The following is a 22,131-nucleotide window of genomic DNA, read 5'->3' as shown; positions in this document are numbered from 1 at the left end:
CGCCTCAGCAAGAGGTAAATAAATATAAGTGGAACTCGGGGAGTGTGGGGCAGGGGAAAGTAAATCAATGCAAAACACAAAAGAAGTGAAGGTTGTTCAAGGTTGCAAACAAACATTTTTTAGTCCACAAAACGAAGTGCTGCTAGTGAATTAAGCAGGATTAGAACTGCATGAGCAACAGAGAATAGCATGATACAGTTGCTAACATGACATAATGGACCCAAGACCAAGGGAAACACTGATACAGCTTTCTCATTACTGTTGCAAAAGCATTTTTACCATTGCAACATAAAAAATGCAGCAGGAACATGCCATTTAGTTTGAAGATAAATTTCAGAATAGTAAGAGCTTTTCATACACTGTTTTGGTATCTGTAAGGTTTACTACACTGATTTCTGTATTTCTGCAGTGATACAGCACAGGGATGTCAAACTGTCCTCTAGGCTGTAATCCCATGGGCTGTTCTTACACTGCATTAACCTGCATGTACAGCAAACGATACTTTAAAAAAAAATCTTCCTTCTGTCCATCATAGTTAAACTTTCAGACCGAACTGTAAACTACAGAGTCATTATGCAGGATCCCTTGCTGGTGCCTCTGCTTTCGCAGTCTCCGGAGCACGATAAAGCCAGTACCTCATAACTGACTGCTACACTAGAAATCATGGCTCCAGACAAGATAAATTACTTTTGCTAGAGATTTTCTGGTGAAGAATTGCTTGGTCCTTCACTTCCTACATAGTGTTCTTCGTAACATCATACTCTTCTCACCCCTGAGGTTCAGCTCCTATAACCAACGGCACAATTTGTTCATAAAATCCTCTTTTACACTACCAATGTCAGGCAAAGCAAAATTTGAACTTGACCTAATATTGTCAATGATGATTAGTCCCGTGTTAACTTCTGTGAAAAAAAGAAATGATTGCTTTTATTGATTACATTAGTGAATTAACAAGTGAAGAGCAGAAGGCGTTTTTCCTTTGGAAATGAGTTTGACGCTGTGTCACATGAAACCTTACTCATAAATCAAATACAAATTAACCTGAATAGCAGAATTATGACACAGACCTTAAGGTGGCTGAAGAAGTACAATCACTGCAAATGTAAATAAAGTGACTAGTCTTTTCTTGAATCCTCAAAATATGTCACTGCCAATTAGGGTAGCTGAGAAGATATTGGCATACAATTCATCTGGCAAAACTGAGACTTGTCAGAAAATCTGTGGAATCTGGAGAGCAAAATGACAGTTTGATAAATGATAAACCAACAGTGCCCTAGACTGAATGAACCTTTCAATTTTCCCATGATCAGAGATTACAAGGGCATTTCTTGATGCAACTTAATCAACTCCGGTCCTCTTAGCTCATTCTTCTTTACATTTAATCCTCACTGCTCATCCGAATGTGTGCCAACTGACAAGTATTGCCTCAGCCTTACTGACAATCTGACCCTGCTGGATGAATTTGCTAAGTATATGACTAGCTATAAACAGTACTAACACAACCACTGAGCTCTCCTCCAAAACACAGTATTAATATCCTTATTTCATACTCTAGCACAGAAAAGTAACAGTCCCTCCAGGTTTTCTCTTCACATATTTATTCTTCAGAAAGCTTTCTCACTCCCAAGGTCCCTCTTGGGGTGGAAGCCATTTATGCCAAGTAAGATAAATTTAGGCTTACAAGCCAATGAAGCTGCATCCCAGTCTTCCCTTCTCAAATGCCTGCAGGTCTTGCATGAAAATGAGAGTACCCCTAAGGCACTCAAAACCAGTGATGCTGCAGACAACGTCTCAAATTTGAGTTAGTACCTAAGGTTCAAAGTGAAACAGATATATTTGAAGAGTCAAAAGTGTTTAAGATGGACCAAGTGCATGCAATGGAGAAACAAAATTAATTTATACTGGTACCTGAAGAATAACCAAATCAGAGGCTGAGTGTATTCGAACAAGTCTCTTTTATGGGGACAGATACACTGCTAGTTTTTTCAAGTGTCATGCTACCATTTTTATTAGTCTGTCTCTCTTTATCAGAGGCTTCTGGGAAAATCAAGTTTATGTAATCATAGTGTTTATGTATGTGTTCTGGTCTCCCGCCCAGTAACTTCCAAATCCACTGGTCATTAAAACTGGAGCTGATGGAAGTGAAGATGTCTTGAATTGTGAGGTTCCAGCGAATCCATTGGTAACCCACAAGTATGGAGGAAACCAGGCTTTATTTGCCCATAAATCACGGAAATATCTGTTTTGAAAGCTATGGCATCACAATCCTTTAAGTAATGTTATTATTTTGCAGGCTGCATATATGAACCATTTCTTCTAAATATAAACGTCATAATACATCATCTTCTCTTAAATTACGGAGAACACCTTTTTAATTGTATTTTGGAAACAGGCGCCTTCTATTTAAATATGAAAACGTTCAGATGGAGACTGGGAGCTGTGACACTGTACACTGTTTGACAAGCATCAAGCAATCTCTTGGACTACAGTTATAAGGACAGTCAAATTCCCCAAAGTAAACAAGGTAACTACAAACATTGGAGGAAACAGAAATCTTTAACTTTCAGCAAATGCCAAAGTTTACAATAGCAATGCCACCCAGTGCCATGCATGGTCCTAGATTGCTGGCCCCTCCAAAAGCACAGACCTATTTCATCAATAGCAGAAACCGGGTCCCTGAGGATATTGTATTTCCCTGCAAATCACTCAGTGTATCTTCTACAAGATTTGTTCTTACTGAAAAAGACCAGATGAGAGTCCCTCTAGGATTCTCTGGCCTCAAGACTTCTTGGCTCTCCAGCTTCATTCACTGCCATGCAACACCCTCACCATGCAGTGAGAGTTTCTGAAGACGCTAAACTAGCAAGGATGATATACCCACTTAGCAGTCCTCTGCTTCCTCAAATCAGTATTAAAAGGAGAAGGAAAGAAAGTTCAGTGGAAGTCAAGTTTGCATGAGGCAAAGAGGCATGGTAAAGTCAAATCCCAGCATGACAGAACCTTTGCAGATGGAGTCATTATTATTCCTCTGAGGCAGGCTGTCAAACATCACAAGTATGGGGTCACTTCACTGTAGCTGTCATTGTTCACTAAGTTAGAGCACTGTTCGCATTAGGGAAGATCTTTTTTCAGGCAGATATCAAGTACAGGTCTTGAACACGTAAACCTGTGATTGTTAAGATTACCTACTGCACATGGTAGCGTATGTGTAAAGATTATTCACATGGGGAGTCCATAGGATGAACTGTTAACCAAAATCTTCTGGCTAAATGTGCTGTTTGGTTATTTTACACACAGATTATCAAGCTACCAAATAAAGGTAGTTAAATCTGTCTAGAATCCAAACCAAAGTATCCAAAAAGTACACTTTCAGAAGACAAATTACCAGTTAGAATATAAACCCGATCCACTTCTTTTACAGAAGATGCTTTAAGGGAATCATATAAAACTATGCCCAGTAAGTATATCTATTGTCTATTTCTGCTCCAGGTACTAGTACTCTGGGTGCTAGTGGGCAATAATTTATTGCTTTATCTTCAGACTCTCATACCCAAAAAAGAGGGGAAATCCATCAGGATGCTTAAAGCTCCTTTGTCTCAAGTCAAATAATTAAACAAGAGTAAGTGATGGGCAAAGATACTGTATGTGAGACAAAGAAGGACAAATTGTTTCTAAAAAAAAAAAGTAAAATAAACCAGTTTTGTAAACACAGACCACTGAAAATCTTCACAGAATGCGTCTGTACTGTTGATTGTAGCATTCCATACTCAAGGTTGTGAATCTGGGTAATGCCAAAGTGCAACTTGTCAACAGGAGACAACTTAGGACTAAGAGCACTTCCCCTTTCTATGCATAGGGAAGGCATGTAGGAGCACTTTCTTAGAAAGGCCACCTTCAACCACCATCTCTCTCTCTTTAGGGTGTAGATACATTTGCAGGTCACCAATTCCCATAGAACTACCTCCTTGTGGGCAAGCTATTGCAGCTGTTTGTTGCCTGCATGCTCCAGTGAGACCTTCAAGATTTTCCTCCTCCCCTTCCAGCCTCTCTCCACAGCTGTAGATTGCATAGCTACTCCCGGGGAAGTCAGTCGCCATGATTTAGAAGAAAATTGCTGGGATGCAGAGACATGCAGGAGCCAGGGACTGGCTAGGATGAGGCTACTGATGCAGGGACCAGGAGATTTCTGGTTGTACACAGATGGCACCTATTAGCCCTGGGCATCTTTCCCTGGATGACTGTTGACAGTTAACAGTAATGAAAGCAAATAACACATATTTTAAGAGAGACTATATGGTATAGACCTTCATAAAAAAATTACACAGACAGACTTTCTTTCCCCCCTTTCCCTCTTCCTTCTTTAATCAAATAATGTATTCCTTACTGGGTCATCAGTCTTTATATTAATCCCAGGGTTGCTATAATAATACAGGTGAATGCTATAATCCTAAGAGTAACAATGGCTGGATGTACGTGATAAGGAAATTTATTTCTCAAGTTAGATGTCAGTAGCATGTATGAAAGCTTTGTTTATTATAGACTAACATGATACGAAATCTGTATTAAGTTCCCTAAGCAGACAGCATAACCAGACATCTGATATTTCATTTTTTTTTCTAAAGGGAATCATAAGAAAGAGCATTGTATTCATGGATGCAACTGTGAAAACTTTGTGGTTGCTGACAAGTTGCCTGCGACAATCCTAGTTCCATTTCTGTGGAAATTCTTCTTTATGGTTTTATCCTCTCTTGACCACAGCTTTTGTGATGCCTCTTCTCCTACTATCTCAAGGATCAGTCTTCCAGACACTACGTCGCTTCCAGTTTATCGTCAAATAAAGGAGTATAAACACAGGAATTGGACAATTCCTTTAGCTTCCTGTGCAATTTAGGATCCATTTCAAATCTGCCTGCCTTCCTTTAAAAGTCTTCTGCTTTCTTGCTTCAACCCTCCTCAAAGACCACCTCTATTACTTCCTCCGCTACATGCATGTTCTATCTTTCCACAGACAATCATACCTACATTCTTCCCTTTCCCTGACACAGCCTCTGTTACATACTGGCAAAATTCTTCAATCTGCAGTTTCCCACACTTGAGACAGCCTTTCACTGGACCCTTTCACTACAAAAATCAGACAAATGAAAACGCTTATTTGTTTGTATCTTCTAGTTGTTAATAAATTGTTATGATATCATTTGTCAACAAATTTGTTGGTAATACTGCTTCAGTACATTTATCTTTGTAAATAATGCAAGGAAATGCCATTTTGCACATAGCACTCCGCAGAAAACGAAGTTGTCATTCCTGTTAGCTCCTGTTATAAAGATTTAGACCAATCATTTCACTCCTATAACTCCTTATCACAGTACATTGTTACAGATTTCAATTTTCAAATGATTTTTTTAAATGTAATTAATTCTGATGCCATCTCATTTTAACAGCTTCTGAACAATTCAATGCATTACTTATCATCCTTTTTTCTTTTCCAATTCCAGCAATCTGGTTCAAAGATTCTGTGATTCTTTGCATGTGCCTTCCTCCAGCCCCTGCAAGGTGAATCCAAAACAATCTGGTGTTTTGGAATGGGGAACCCAGAAGTGATTCATTTGACACTTCATACATTGACTTCTTTCATCTTTTATTTTGATGTTTGCAAAGGTTAGAATAGACGTTGGACTCCTGCATTCTTTCCTCAAAGGGGAAAATAGAAGACCATAATGCAAAACCAAAAGAAACCAGTCAATTCTTTATGATGAGGGTGATGAGGCACTGGCATAGGTTGCCCAGAGAAGTCGTGGCTGCCCCATCCCTGGAACTGTTCAAGGCCAGGCTGGATGGAGCTTTGAGCAACCTGGTCTAGTGGAACATGTCCCTGCCCATGACAGGGGGACGGAACTGGATGATGTTTAAGGTGTCTTCCAACCCAAACCATTCTATGATTGTATGAATTCTATTTTTTATCAAAACTACATTGGACAAATCCTATTCCCATTGAAGTCAAAGGCCCCTCTCCCCTTAACAGCTTTCAGTAAGACTACAACATAACTTGATGATCATATAAAGTGCGCAATTTATAAGACCGTGGTTTTCACAGTAAACTGGCTCAACAACACTGTGAGATCATTTCAGTGCATCTTTTGGAGTTGCTCCTAGCTGGAATAAATGGAAGGAACTCTATAGACTAACAGACCAGACCCTTTTTCCCATCTACTAATTTCCTGTCTCATCCAATTCCCTATCTCTCTCCACTTCAGCTAATTTACTGCTGCTTTAAGGCCTTGATAAGATGCCATCAAATCATCATACTGTGTCCATTTATACTGGTGGCAGTTGTATATCATTGCTACTGCCCCAGGAGAAAAGGGCAAGACTTAAGTTTTATTCTAACTCTATAACTTCCATAATACCTGTAAGCATATGCAGTTATGAAAACAATGCTTGTATCTGTGACCTTCTCCCTGACCTTTACTTACTAGTTTCTTTGATTTGCACTGCTCCTTGATGCTGCAGGGTGATAAATTGTACCCATTATCTCATCTGTAGCCTGTAATATCTACAGGCATAATATAAATAACACGCTAAGGAACAGCTTAACACCTAAAAAACACCTAAACCAAACATTCCATTCTTCTAAAAAAAATTACAAGCTTAAAACCATGTTTGCAGTTGTATAATTTCAGTGCTTGTGATGGGCAGTAAAAAAAGTGTTCTTCCTAACAATAAACAACTTTGTATTCTATGCATAAAACTGCTTTGATATTAAAATAGTAATTTCATATCAAGTTTCCAGTTCTGATTTATATCAGTTTCAGTTTTTTCGTACCATAATTTTCAAGGCACCTCAAATCATTCATTTCCTAAATTGATTGCCTTTAATGATGAATAAGACTCTCCCTTAAAAAGCGTGCATGGTACATCATTAAAAGAAATTAATGAAGGCAAATGCCTTAGAAGCTCTAACAATCAAAAGAAGATTTTTTTTTTTAATTAATATCTTTTTTTCAAGATAATTTCTCTTATCAAGAAATGTAAATTTACTTTGGTTACAGGTTATCTGAAACATAAATATCTGCTACCAATCCCAGCTGACGGCAGTGTAATTTGAACCCAGAAGAATCAAGACCACATTTTTATTAGCTTGAGCACAAGGCCTTAAATCCCTCAAAATGTTATCCTTCAGGACATGTGTTGCCTTCTTGAAACTTGTACCTCTTTGCAGTATAGGCTGTAAAAGGACAGAAGCAGCACAAGCACATATCTGTCATTACAAAATGGTCTATTCATAGCACTGTCTGACAAAGCACCTTTAGAAACAAGGCACCCTATTCAGAGATCCAATATTTGCAGACATTTGTATGCCAAATTAAAAAAATCTCTATGATGGTGGGCTTAATGAGGTACTTTATTATTCTCTGTAATAAAAATTAAAAGAGAGACAGAATTCTCCAGCTTAATTGCCACATCTGTTATTAGGCACTTCTCTGTGATTGACTAGAGTGTATGTGTCAAGACACTGTGCCAGAAAACAGGCAAACTTTCTAAGTTAATACCAGTCCAACTGATATTAACAGCATCTCTGCTACAACTTCTGCACCACTCACTTACAAATAAAGGAACATTGGCCTTAGTTCAGTCCTTCATTAAAAATAAAAACAAGTATTATGAATTGTGCATGTTTTTCTTTAAAAGATAAATTAAAAGCACTATTTTCAGAAGGAAATTCAGTAGTCATCTGAATGTGTCGTCTTTCATTAATAGATGAGAGCCATCAGGAATTCAGAGTTTGGAAACTGTACATGACAAAGCTTCATGTTCAGAAATACATCTGCTGCCTTATTCCACTTGCAGGTGAGCAACCAGTTGAGAAGGCAGTGAAACTGCAGCATTTGCAAAGGGACTGGATGATCACAGTCAGGGAGTTTCTGGGAAGAGTGAAAAGGGAATGGACACTCTGATCTGTGTGGAAATTTGGGATGAAACTGGAACTTAGAAAATCACCTCTTCTATCTGAAACTCAGAGCAGACCAACAGCTCAGTGCTGCTAGGCCACCTCACTGGCTGCACCAGGGACACTCCAGGCAGCTGAGCTTGGTGCCTTGTGCAGAGACATCAAACCTGACTCCGGCTCCCTGGCAGCAGACAGTGCAAATGAGTAGGGGAAAGCAAAGCCCATGTAATAGGCAGAGATCGGAGAAGCCACCTTCAGGGATCATGTGATGCCAGAAGGAAACACGTCCCTCCTCCTGCCCATAGCTGTATGCTGGGTGGTGATAACCAACTTTCGACGACTAAATACGCAGAAGCACAACCACAACACCTAGTGAAAACTCCACACTTGGGCTGGCCAATAACTGTTACTACACTGTTTTTAATATGATCTGATCATCTTTTACCTCTAAAAATCAAACTCTTAACATCTACCAGTCCTGACATTTCACACAGGCTTTCTACTAAGAGCACAGAAACATATGTAGCCATTGTCAGCAAGGAAGATCGACAGGCCAGCTGCCATATTGCTTAAAATTACTTCTTTTCATTGATTTTATCCAGTAAGGAGCAAAGGATTATTTGACCTTCCTTACTGATTTTCTACGCTGCTGCAGGAAGTGTGAAAAAAGGTAGGAATGTGCAGAAGAGCCACACAAATTGTACCAATACCTCTTGTATCTGCTCCTGAAAGACTGAAAGATGCCCTTGTGTTGAAAGCTAAAGCAAAACTGTCTACCACAGGCCAGGACAAGCAACAGGCATTTTGTCTGATCCAACCTATCAGCTGCCCAGTGAACTAATCCATGGATAAAACTTTCTTCTCTCTGGAGGGCAAACTGGGACACTTTAATTCCCTCCCTCCAGGAGAGTAAGTGACTGTTTTTTGGAAAGAATCTCCTCTAATGGATGGGTGAGATAAGTCAATTGCAGATGCTCTCTGCCACTGTCTGAAGGTCTTTGTTGTGCTCTCCATAGTCCAACTCTGCTCCACAGTGCAAAGGATTCCAGCAAGTTTATGTGTGTGTCTCTGTCTCTGGGTTCTCTTTCCTTTCATGTGTCTTTTGCAAATACCTGATCTCCCTCGACCTCTTAAATTTAGCAAAAGATAGGATAATAATTTCACATGCAGTACTTTTATCAACATATCGACAACACTTTTTCACACACTTTAAGGTTTTTTGTTCTTATGGCTACTTTTAATAACCACATTGTATATGGAAAGAATTTAGACTCCTATATAAATATTTTATCTCATTTTGTTATTAAAATCAAAAGCAGAGCTGAAAGCAGACATTACGTCTGCTAGTCTACATTTTCAGCCTACCCTTAGGACCCACGCCTCCAGTCTATATTTTGCCATACTGACAAAACCATGTATATTGCGTTTACAATGCTTACTGTGGCATCAGAATCATGAAATACAGACTTTTCGGTCTTAGACATTTAAAAAGGAATCACCACACACAATATCACCACTGAGAGAAATTTTAACAGATTTGGGTCGCCTCTGAAGAGGCCAGTAATGCCCTTTTCTCTGCCTGCTTTTTCATCTCTTTATTTTTCCCACTGGTATTCTTATCATAAGCTGCAATGAAGAAAACCACATATATATGCCTAAGAGAAAACCTCAATGTAAAAACTTTGGTATTTCTCTCAAGATAGGCAATAAAACAGAAAGAAGGGTAATTTTTGGAAGTCTAGTGAAAGAGTCCTATAGGAGAACATGAGGAAGCTTAAAGTATATCCTAGGATGCAGCCTTCAATTGTGTTTCTGAATGCTGATGGAGCGACTGCAATTGATGTCTACTTTATTGCAAAAACTTCCTACTGAAGACTAAGAGGCTGCAACCTCAGACTTTTTTTTACATCTTTTCTCACTGGTAGATGAGAAAGCGTATTTCTTCCCTGCATCCCAGTACTGCTTTACCAAACCAAACCACACCAAGCCAAAATCTATTTTCTGAAGTTGATTCACTGTCAAAATAAAAAACAACTTGTAAAAGGGTGTGATACACATAGAAAGGCTGACAGTCAGCAAAGACTCAAAATAAATCTGTACTTTACTGGCACAGATAAGAACCCCAAATCACCGCATTCTTTAAGGTTCACTTACCATGAATACGTTTCCAGGCTGTTGTTATTCATATATAATGTAAATAGACATGAAATACTGTTCAGCAAGAAAGAATGGAGCATATCTTAACAGTGCGTTAAAGTTGCAGAGCAATAATATTGTTCCAAAGATGAGGTTAAAGCTCAGCTCTCTGGGTTGGGTTATGGACATGCAAAATCTACTGAGAGCAGCAGAGATATTTAAAGAGAGGAAGCATCTCTCTTGCTGTGTTTTTGTTTTGTTTCTTTAACAACTACTCATCTAGTTTCTTGTTCAATAAATTAAAGTGAATTTTTTTGTGGATTCAGAGTTTAAACAACTTCCCTGGAACTAGAGAACCTAACTTCTAATCAGTACCATTTCTGTCTTAAAGTGATGAAACCCTGTAGCATACCTGCATGGCAGTATTTGGAACATGTAGTTCATTTAATCCAAAACAACCCTAAGCATAAAAAGCACTAATGTTGCTACGCATTCTCAGCAGAGCCCTTTGTACAGCTGGCAATTCAGCTTTTTTCTATAAGAAACTTTAATAATCTACCAGAAGATGCCCACTGTTCTGGTTTTAGTGGAGGCAGCTTCGGCAAGACACACAGTGGGGTGCATGTGTGTGCTTGTCTGCGTGTGTGTCTGTGTGTATTTTCACAAACCCTACAATGCATTACGCAGGTGGTGCACAAGGGATCCATGTTGATGTACCTCACTTCTGTTACTCTGAAAATCCACTGATTTCACTTGAGCTATTGTTGATTTACTCAATGCAAATAAGAAAATTGGGCCCTCAGCCTCTGTTCTCTTACACCTTTCATTTTAAAAGAAATGAAATTAACTAAAATTAAATTATAAAGAAAATTTAGCACATTTTTTTGCTCACTGCTAAAATCTTCATTAAATCTACCCCTCAATTTAAAATACGCATTTCAATCTCACTGGTCGGTACCCTTCAGAAACAGTTGTTATTTACAAGATCAGTCTGGAGAGGAAAAAAAAGAAAGGCGAAAAAAAAAGATTAAAAGATCAAGTTTCTCTTCACTTCCAAACAAGCCTGGCCACAGCTGTACGTCAGCTTCCGAACAACTGCTCCGCAAACACACAAGAGAGCTTCTGTCTTCCCACAGGGTTTGCTCAGGTCACCCGCATGTGGCGTGGATTAAAGCAGCACTAAAGCTCCATTACAGCACAGGCGGAGCGCACCAACCTATAGTGGCACTAGTAGATGTCCCGTCTGGCTCTCTTTCCCAGAGGGTCTCTCCCGGTGCCAGGAGGATCCCATGCACATCTCTTACACTGTACGTGCCCAGGGTGGTAAGAAGGACCCAAACGTTTTTTCTGCCTTTACATTTTCACTATTTAAGCAGAAGGAACTTGGAGGAAGGAAGACAAGTGTGTTAACAAGCAGTTCTGTCAGCAGAAAGAGGATAGTGAAGCGACAGCCTATGGTTTTGGTGGTGACGGATCAGGCTGGAGAGTCAGGCAGATAATGCAAATTATCAAATTTTCTTTAGAAACACCATTGTCAAAACTGAAAACCAGAGGAAGGCGCAAGTCCTCATGTCAAACACCTGAGGACGTGGCAGAGAAGCTCCCAATATGGGGATGCTTCCTCAACATGCTGGAAACGCAGAGCTCATCCCTTAGTGCCCAGGCAGGCTACAGCTGGAGTGCCCAAGCCCACACGAAGTCCACACCCCAGCTAAGGTTTAAGACCTCAATCCCCTGCACAGGAAGGGAAGGAGACAGTTCTACAAGAGCTGTTACACTTGGTAGACCCCCAGCCTTCCTGCATCTCAGCAGGCAAGTGGGACAGTCAGCAGGTCTGGGGAGGTATTTTTGGTTTTGTTTTTTTTCTTCTGGACTTCCAGTTCCCATCTTCAAAAACATGACACTGAGAAACTGCAGAGCGTTATGCATTTTTTCTTTCCTGTGGGTCATGCCAGGAAGGCAACACCAGTGCAGAGGAGGAGCAGGAGTTATGAGGCCACAGGTGCCTAGATCTTTGTCATGGCAGGAAAAAATGTATCTATGACTTAATTGGTATTCTTATGCATAAAAAGTAATCATGTTGTTAATCAGAATCCACTTAATCAATCAATAAATCCATCAATCAAACAAACAGACAAATAGTGCACTGCAGCTAGTGAAACGCTTCTCAGCTGCAGTATACCAGATGCTCCTACCAAAGGGCAAAGCAACACCACCCTGCAGGAATAGTGGCACCAGGCATCTTACTCTGCCTCTCTTCCATGCTCTCCAGCCATCATACAGCCAGTGTGGACAGGTATTAATTACTTCTTAACTGCTTCACCTTTGCGGCTTCCAGAAATATGGTCTTTGCTGGAAGAAGGGACTGGAAACAGCAGCAAAGGGACATGCAGTCTCTGATGGAAACATCACCCAAAGTTTGTGGATATTCACCTGCTCACTCACAGAACACTTGAGATCTCACAAAGCATACGAGTTATAGCTCTAGAAGTAGCATCACAAAACTAGGGGCAAATTGGGCAATAGTACAAAAGGGATTCCTGTTTATGAGTTCACAAAAACTCTGCTTAGACTTAAGTGTCTGTTTATTCCTATTACAGTTACCTAGACTTTCTATGAAAGTAAACACCGCTCCAGAGAGGATATAAACTAAGACTTGTTGAACGCTATTGATAAATCTCCTTCCCACCTTACACTAAATCTTCTTGAGGTGTTTTGATTCCCGGGCGTCTCCTAGTTACATCATAAAATCCTAAAACTTCACAAGTTTCAAAGTGCCTGTATTTTGATGTCACCCATAACGTAATTTGGATACTTCCAATCAGAAAATATCAAAAGGATGCAAAGACCTGACAACACAAAACAGTACCGTAAGACTTCATTCACATCATGAGAGATGGCAACATCTATACAATGCCATACGTAGTGGGCAAAAATCATACAGCACCATCTCTGCATTAAGCCATACTCATAATTTTTATATCACATATTCAAATGTCCTTGTCTTTTGTGGTCCCAAAACCATAATACAAGTGGAAGTGATCTGAATGGTACAGCACATGAATTCATTTGCACAAATATAAACATTAGTATTTGGAAGTAATAATCTCCTTTTCCTGAATAAAAGGGCCATGTGAGAGATGGGATTTCAGATTTGGAGATGCTGTTTACATTGTTGTCTTCAGGAGATGGACAATGTGCAGCTTCACATGACATATACTTTCAAGACATTAATAGTGGTGTTGCAACTGAAGAGTTTCTTATGCATGAAAAAGTAATTGTATAGATAATTAAAATCTACTGCTCTCACAAGGCTATACAGTGGCCTATGAACATCCTTTAATACGACAGCACATACAGAGATCAAAAGCATCGTTTCCAGAGTGCTCACAAGGGAAAAGGAACTCCTAACTTCTCTGCAATCTGGTACCCTTCTAATAAAGGAAAATTATGAAGTACTGCTCCTTTTCTTGAGGATTGTTTGGGGGAAAACGAAAATAATAAAAAAAATAATCCTGTCTAGCCTGCCTTCACCCTCAGCAAGCATTTATTCACCTAACTTACACAGACAGATCACTGAATTCCTTAGACCAACAGCTCAGTCTCCCTCTGACACCAGCTGAAGTATATCCTCATTATTTCTTCCTAGTAAAAAATTACTAAAACATGTTAGGTAAGCATTGGAGGAAGAAGCTGTTCAGGAGTCTAACACTGCTAATCTTTCTCCCCAAACCAAACACCACCTCTTTTTTTTTAACCCTCAAGAGCAGTAAGACTTGAAGCACACTAAGCTTAAAGCAAGAAACAACAACACAGAAAAACATGCAATTGTCAGGCCAAAACTGGCTGAGATTTTCACTGGAAACCAAAATCACTAAGTTCTCTAGTTTTGATCTTCAAACACAAGCAAATTGGTATAAAAAAGAAATTGTGAGTAAAAGTTCCAAGTCCATAAGGAGCCTGCAACAACTTTTGAGAGCCCTGTTTTTAGAGTGCAGAGGGTGACTGCAGGAAAAAACTGGCTGCCAGGGCTGGATGGAGCAAGTCTGAGATTGGCCCTTCATTGGTGTAGGCTGAAGTAACAAAATCATCAGCTCTTCAGGCATTTGTGGATTTAAACACAGCTACCAATATGCCCTGCTTCTTGATTTATCAGTTGTACTCCAAACACAAAATACAGCCTGATGTTCAGATTAATTCTTGATGACACAAAACTCTTAACATTAGCATAAGTAATTTTGGTGATCATCCTTCCCCAAACTATAGACAAAAAACCTTCCAAGGAAAAGTCTAATGACAGAGAAATGAATACAGGAAAAGATGAATGATTTAATACTACTCTGACACCAGTTGCAAAAAATGCCTTCTGTTCCTCTTTGCTCTTCAAAAGCTTCCCTGAAGTAAAAATATGTTAGTATAAACAAAACATGACTGCAGAATATGAAATAATTTTATATTTTTAATTTCTCTATTCTGTAAGTGTAACGGTTCAAAAGGAGAAAACATATCTGACTTCTACATGAAATTAAAGCAATTGAACTTACGGTACTTTGTTTTTACACCAGTAGTAACAGGCCAACAAATAGGCTAAGAATGCCCTGTAAATTACACCATTCAAAAGCAAACACTTATTTAATAAGGTCCTCAACCAGGATAAGAAAAAAGAAAAAGGAAGAGATGGAGAAGGAAGAGAAGAGAGAGAGAGAGGAGAGGGGAAAAAAGAGAGGGGAGAGGGTGGGGAGAGAAGGGAAAGGAGAAGGAAGGGTGAGGGAGGGAGAGAAGAAAGGAGGAGGAAGAAAGAGAAAAGTAAAAGGGGAAAAAAGGAACAAAAGGAAAAAAAAGGCAATGCAGAGCAGTAGATAAGGAACGAGGCCAAATTGCTGTTGCTGGGTCTGATCCCCAGTGACTGCAGTTCATCACAGTGCCACCTCCAGTGCATTGGAAAAGACAATCCAGCCCTCAGGGCTACAAAGGTGAAATAGTTGTTTTTAAACAAATACACTTCTAATTGAAGAGCTTTCCACTCCAGATGCCATATCCGATTTTTTAAGTAGATTTACAATGGCCAATGCAGGTTTGCTGCTTTTGGAGCCAAGACTGACACAGCTCACAAGCTGTCAGGGAAATTTCTTCATGTATCAAGTGTTCTGATTCTCATCAGTTGTCTTGAACCCTTTCAAGAGTGTTTATAAGTCACCAAACAAATGCTTCCCACAAATACATGAGCATTATTTATGCCCAAGTTCCAGTGATCATAACATGCATTGACAAAGTAGTGTGGTCCAAAGTTTTGTGAAAACTTTAGAAGAAACTAAAAATCAGTTAAACGTGCTGAAAAGCACAGGGTAGGAAGTGATCTTGTAACACGTAACAAAGGAACTGAAAGATCTATATGGTCTGTTTACATATTCTGTTTTATCCCACCATGTCTGCTGTCAGTGCTACATTACATGTTTTTTGCTGATTCCTGACACCAAGTTCCAAAAAGATATAAACAAATCAATTATGTAATTTTGTACTTAAAACTTAACCGGACCTTGGCACACACGCAAACAGCACTCACCCCACGACCCCGCTCCCCTCCCATCCCCCCATCCCCTTGTCTTTTTCTTCTTTTTAACATGCAAGTGCTTCTAGTGTATTCACGTTCTTGGGGCAACCAAGCTTAGTCTGACTATTGGCTTTGGGAGGATCTGATGCCAGCCAGACGTACATAATGGCCTCTTTGTCTGCCTGTCACATGAACAGCGTTGTGTTACAATCATTGTCACTCCAGGCTTAAACTGCAAGGCATGCTTTTACACAAAACATTCACTTTGGGGGCTCTTTTAGGCAGAGCCCTGTGACTGAAACTATTTTGCTCCTCTTTAGTTAATCAGTTCAGCAATGCCGAAACTTTAAAAGTCAGGATTCAAAAGGTCTTCCTCCAAATCAACTGATTCTGAAACTTCTCTATGGGTCACATGAACAAAGGGGCAAGTAAAATAAAACAGCCATCATCTAAATCACTACGCGTGAATCAACATCAAACTCAAATGTTGAACAACATGGTTAATAAAAAATAGACTGTCGCAGTACAAAAGGTCTAAATGAAACCAACAGTAGTGAAAACATAGAATTACATTCGATTTAGTTCACTTTTGCATTATGTGAGGTCAGAAGGATAGCAACATGGTAGTGGGATTCTTCCCCAAACCTCAGTCTAGGAGAAGATAAGGACAGTATTGCAGCTGCAAATTCCTCCCCTTTGTACCACTAACAACCTCGCTATTCCCACCTGAGTCTACAATGCAAAGCAGATGCACCCTGAAGCTCTGGTCTTTAAATACAAAATACAACCCTCAAAACTGCATGTCAAAATGAAACTGCAGTGTACAGCTTCCTTCCGTGAATCCCTGTGGGAAACCCCAATGCATAGGCAGCGCTGGAGATGAGGAGCTCTCGGATAGCTCCCATACCCTGGCACAACTGTAGGGCTGTGGCACAACTGTGGAGTACAGGTGATGAACAGCACTGCCAGATCTACTGAGAACCATGGATGAGGATCTCATCCTGCTTTTCCTAAGCCCTTTGAAAGCAGAGTATTTTCTTCCAAACAACAGTTGTGGACAGGAATAAATCCAAACCAAAGTTATCGCCACCTTGAGTATTTTTAATCCTCTACTTTAGAAAAATGTCTACAAGATGCAGTCAAAACATTTCCACAAGATAAAATGAGTAACTCGCCAGGTGACAATGTTATTACTCGTGTAAATCCTTAAAATTCACCAAGTTGCCAAAAACGTCCTGATAAGTTGATAAAAAAGATTTCTAAACAGGAGAAACTTCACATAGATGTTGTACACGTGCTCAACTCACTGACACTCTTAACGGATATCTTTGTTTTCATTAATGAAAAATATTCTCTCAGGGCTAAGACCAAACTATGTTAAGAATGACATCCTTCTGCCCTTGCTGTCTCTCTGAATCATTTTGTGCTGCACATATCTGTGCTGCATATTTGTGGCCATGAAGGCCAATGGCATCCTGGCTTGTATCAGAAATGGCATGACCAGCAGGTCCAGGGAGGTTACTCTCCCTCTGTACTTGGCACTGGTGAGACCGCACCTTGAGTACTGTGTTCAGTTCTGGACCCCTCACCACAAGAAGGATGTTGAGGTTCTGGAGCGTGTCCAGAGACGAGCAATGAAGCTGGTGAGGGGGCTGGAGAACAAGTCTTATGAGGAGCAGCTGAGAGAGCTGGAGTTGTTTAGCCTGGAGAAGAGGAGGCTGAGGGGAGACCTTATTGCTCTCTACAACTACCTGAAAGGAGGTTGTGGAGAGGAGGGAGCTGGCCTCTTCTCCCAAGTGACAGAGGACAGGACAAGGGGGAATGGCCTGAAGCTCCACCAGGGGAGGTTCAGGCTGGATATCAGAAAAAAATTCTTCACGGAAAGAGTCATCAGGCACTGGAACAAGCTGCCCAAGGAGGTGGTCGAGTCGCCTTCCCTGGAGGTGTTTAAGGAAAGGGTGGATGAAGTGCTTAAGGACATGGTTTAAGAGAGTGTTAGGAATGGTTGGACTCGATGATCCAGTGGGTCCTTTCCAACCTGGTGATTCTATGATTCTATTTGTCTCATACATTTACTTACAGAATGTGTTTACAGAAAGTGCTACTCACTTTGCTTACAGGATCTGCTCCTGAAGGAGCAACCTGTTCTAGTGGGACGTGTCCCTGCCCAGGGGAGTTCGAACTAGATGACCTTTAAGGTCTAGTCCAACCCAAACCATTCTATGATTCTATATGAATGTGGCTTTACAGCTATTTTAATGATTTCGTTGTCCTTCCTTATTACCTACTTTCTCATCTTAAATTTTAGCCTACAGCTGTTAACGTCAATGTTTCTATTTTAATATGACACATTGACATGAAGTCTTTATATTCAAGTTTCTTTACAAGAGTTAACTTGCATCTCTGTGTGTTCAACAAAAATATTTTGGTAGGCTTAGAAAAGTGTTCTTTTACAGCAGCAGCAGAAAGATTAAATCTCTGCTGAGGTCACACAGCAAGTCAAGGTCAAAGTTAAAATTATGCTTTATGCTTCTCAATCTGTATTCTTTTGTTGCCATGCACATCAAAGGGGTTTAGAATTAGAACGCTGTTGTTGGCTATGGGCTAATTTCTCTGATAATCAGATGTAAAACACAGATAAAACATGAAGACTTGGCTGTCTACATTTGAATATAAAGCTAATGTGTACATCTTAAGACGTGAACCACACTTACATAAGCAAAATAGCAGTTAAAGACCAGACATTTTGAATAGGTTAATTAACAAGAATGCTGACACAATCAATAAACCTATTCTAGTAAAGACAATCACTGCCCATAGTACTCCCCCTATTTTTCTGACAGATGGCTTTTGACGATACATAGTGTAAACAAAACATATGCAATACCAAGACACAGATTCCTCTCATAGATAAAATAATGCAGTTATATCTAAGTTCATGATTCTAGCATGTTTCAGATCTTCAAAGTGGAATATGAGTACCAAGTTCTAGGAAACTCAACTTTCAATATATTAATTATATTAATGTTAAGCAATCACTTATATTACGTTCCTAATAGTGAGTCAGTAATATAAGCACTATATAGCGAAATCTAATGCCACTGTCATCAGTCATCAAGGAAGAAGCTGCTTAATGGTAATAAGGATGTAAGAACTTCAACTGTAATTCCACTATACCATTCCACTCCACATCTATAGAAGGGCTTACAGGAGATTTTTACTGCTGTATGCTATGTTTCATTTAAAAAACTAATATACTGGATCACATCAATGTTATGGTATTTTCTATGAAAGAATCAACGTATCTTTGTTTTGGCTAAAATTTTAGCACATATGCAAAGAATCTGTTTATTTTTTTCCCTCTTCAAAAGCCACTTACTTCCTCTAATGAGAAGTGAAAATGCCTAAAAAAGAAAAAGGTATGTGAGAGACAGTACAAAACTCTTGCCAAGTAATCTGAATATAAATTCAAGGGATCCTTACCAGCTGCAGTTAAAAGCCCACTCCAAATTCTCTTGGATGTTAATCAAGTTTAAGTATGCTAATGCTCAGTTCCCATATTCTTTGCTTAGGTGAGTTAACTGCTTCTGTTCAACTGCATTGGATTCCCCAGGTGTATGCCCCTATGCAGCAGAATACATAGTTTTGGAAGCATTGTAATCAGAGTCACTGAAGGACTGATCACTTGGTCGAACTCCTATTCACCTGCAGTGCAGAACAGCTCATTTAACACTCTAAGCCCTTGGACAAGTCCTCCCCTGTACTCACTCTGTGAGGACACAACCCCCTATCTCCAGTTGCATTTAAAGTGTGGCATTATCTATTTTAGCTAGAGCAGCTAAATGGTAAAATGTATGGCATACACCATGCTCTTGAGGCAAAGGGAGTACAATTTCTGCCTCCCAGAGCTGTCTAGGCAGTTAAAATTGGTGTGTGCAGCCCTGCCCCTGGAGAACAGTGCAGACTGGGCGATTTCACCACCTGACAGTCAAAGCAGGGGAACGCTGATAAGTGATTTCCAGGGATTAAATAGACACAACCAGCTTACTTCACACAGGTCACTGAGCAGCCAGCAATTGTGAATTTTGTTGCAAGATTGTAATCTGTGAGGGAGACAGAAAATTCATTGCCAGTCCTGTAAACTGCTCACCTTCTAGCAGAGACTTGTAACACTACAGACTTAAACCGCAGCATCTTAAGGAGGCAAACACAAAGCCACGTCATCTCCGCAGTAGATAAACAATCAACACTAACATGATGGAACTGACCCACCTCTTGTACAAATGATATGCATCTAAATTTGATTGTATGACAAGGCCACATGGTGATTACAGTTGACTGTGTACGAAAAATTAAATACATTTTACTACATAAGATCCCATGTTTTGATGCTGTGCAGGCATACAAGTTGTGCAAGCAAATAAGTAGAAACTTGGGTCTAAATAACACTGTTTGTCCAGCTTATTAAAAGTGTGGAGCACACCTGCACAGATAGCTTCTCTGACTTGAGATGGAAAATAAAAATAGGCTTCCTGGCACCATTTCATTCATAGGGCCATTGAGTAGCAGCCGATACAGATAATTTGGCCACCCAGGCTGTTCTTTTACTCAACTGTGTCTCTAGCTCAGACAGTTGCATGCACCCCTGCACTTCAAGAAGAATACACTTACCTAATTACGTATGCCTTCCTCCCAGTATTGTGTTATTGGGCACAAATGCCATTTAAGGTGTTGACAATGAAACTGAAGCTTGAAGCCAGCTTTCTGTTTCGGTCACATCAGACATGCTGCTCAGTCTTATGACTTTTCAGTGTAGACCTGTAGCTTATCCAGTGGGAAACAAATATCACTCTCTAGACCTGGCTTTTTTTGCTTGTTCTTCCAAGCTGCTGGAGAAACTATTTTTTCCCCAAAAGAGTCATTACGTTAATCTGCTTTCCAGGCTGCTGTTGCCCATGTTCTCTTACAAGCCTGGGAAAGCATGCTGTGAAACACGTTCAGTACTACTGATGGTGAGCTCCAAACTGAGGTTTTAAATTCACTCTCTGATCAAAGTTGGTCCTTAACTTCAGAGCTTCATACGATTCCAGGAAATACATGTCTGCTTTTACTACATTTAAGTACGGAATGACGGACGGGCTGTAACATTTAAGTAATTCATAAAATGACCAAAAAGCCCTGCATTCCCAGCTCATTTTAGGAAAAACACCTGTTTACTTTCCCTGACTGATTTACGCCTACATTTCCTGACTGAGCCTACTTGGCTGAAACACATAATAGGAAATATTTACACTGTTATGACTGTAGCCAAAAAAGAAATCTGTACCACACAACCGAGAATTTCTCTAGGCAGCGTCTGCCCAAAGACTCATCCTGTAACAAAGTCGAGTTATTAAACAGATGTGCATCGTCAGGTGCCGGTCATGCTTACTGACGTATCTACGCCAACATCCCCCTATCGCGACTTGTACCTTAGGTTAGGACTGCCAAAAGCGGTCCGTGATAAGGAACGGGAACCTTAGGAAAGAAAAAGGAAGGAAAAAAAAAAAAAAAAAGTACCTTTGGCGCAAATCCTCCGCTCTACGGAGCTGCGGGACAGAAGAGAGGGCAGAGAGAGATGATGCTGCTGCCCGCACTCCCCGAGCCGCCCCGACGCCGCGGGGAGGGGCGCGCTGCCAAAAGCGGGGCTGGCAGCTCCGAGAAGACGCTTCGCCGAAGGGCACCGATGCCGCCTCGTCCCTCCCCTCCACCCCCTGCCAAGGGATAGATGCCACCGCCCCCGGGATGGTCCCCGCGCCCGACTCCGGGGCTTCGCGGCGGGACGCGGCTCAGCCCTACCTGCGCCCCAGCGGCCGCGCTGCGATCGGCTCCGTGCGGCGGGGAGGGCAGCCCCTCCTTCTGCGAGCGGCCAGCCCCGACCCAGCCCCCGGCAGCGTCAGAGCCCCGGCTGCCAGCGCCGCGGGGAGGGGGGGGTCGGGCACCGGCCGTGGGGGGCGTCCCGGGGAGGCTGTGCCCCCCCGCCCCTTCCCCGCCAGGCGAAGCGAGAGGGGACGCAGAGGTGGCGTTGTTCAGCCCGGAGAGGGTCACCGAGGGGGGAAATGGTGAAAGCTTCTCAGGCCCCACCAAGCGGAGCTGGTCCTTGGCTCCGTCGGGAGACCCAAATCCAGAGAAAACCAAGTCGTGCGTCCTCCTTCTGGTGGTGCTCGAGAAAGGAATTGTAGAGTCATAGAATCATAGAATAGTTTGGGTTGGAAGGGACCTTAAAGATCATCCACTTCCAACCCCGTTGCGATGGGCAGGGACACATCCCACCAGATCAGGCTGTCCAAGGCCCCATCCAACCTGGCCTTGAACACCTCCAGGGATGGGGCAGCCACAACTTCCCTGGGCAACCTGTGCCAGTGCCTCACCACTCTCATGGTGAAGAAATTCCTCCTTACATCTAGTCTAAATCTGCCCCTCTCCAGTTTATACCCATTGCCCCTCATCCTATCAC

General features: G+C 41.0%; 1 protein-coding gene across 3 annotated transcripts in view; it reads right to left on the bottom strand.

Moving 5' to 3' along the window:
• The window catches only part of MEGF10 (multiple EGF like domains 10), a 105,110-nt gene extending 83,481 nt beyond the window's left edge, over positions 1 to 21,629 (bottom strand). For 2 of the 3 annotated variants that reach the window (XM_054055028.1, XM_054055026.1), the window contains exon 1: positions 21,195 to 21,375. The gene's annotated coding sequence lies outside the window, so the exon portion shown is untranslated. Of the gene's footprint in view, positions 1 to 21,194; positions 21,376 to 21,473 lie in introns of those variants that run through there. The other variant, XM_054055027.1, reaches the window with a different exon arrangement.
• Between the last annotated feature and the right edge of the window lie 502 nt (positions 21,630 to 22,131).

This window comes from Cuculus canorus, chromosome Z, assembly GCF_017976375.1.
Source record: "Cuculus canorus isolate bCucCan1 chromosome Z, bCucCan1.pri, whole genome shotgun sequence".
Classification (NCBI taxonomy): domain Eukaryota; kingdom Metazoa; phylum Chordata; class Aves; order Cuculiformes; family Cuculidae; genus Cuculus; species Cuculus canorus.
This window is presented reverse-complemented; position numbering and strand designations above follow the sequence as displayed.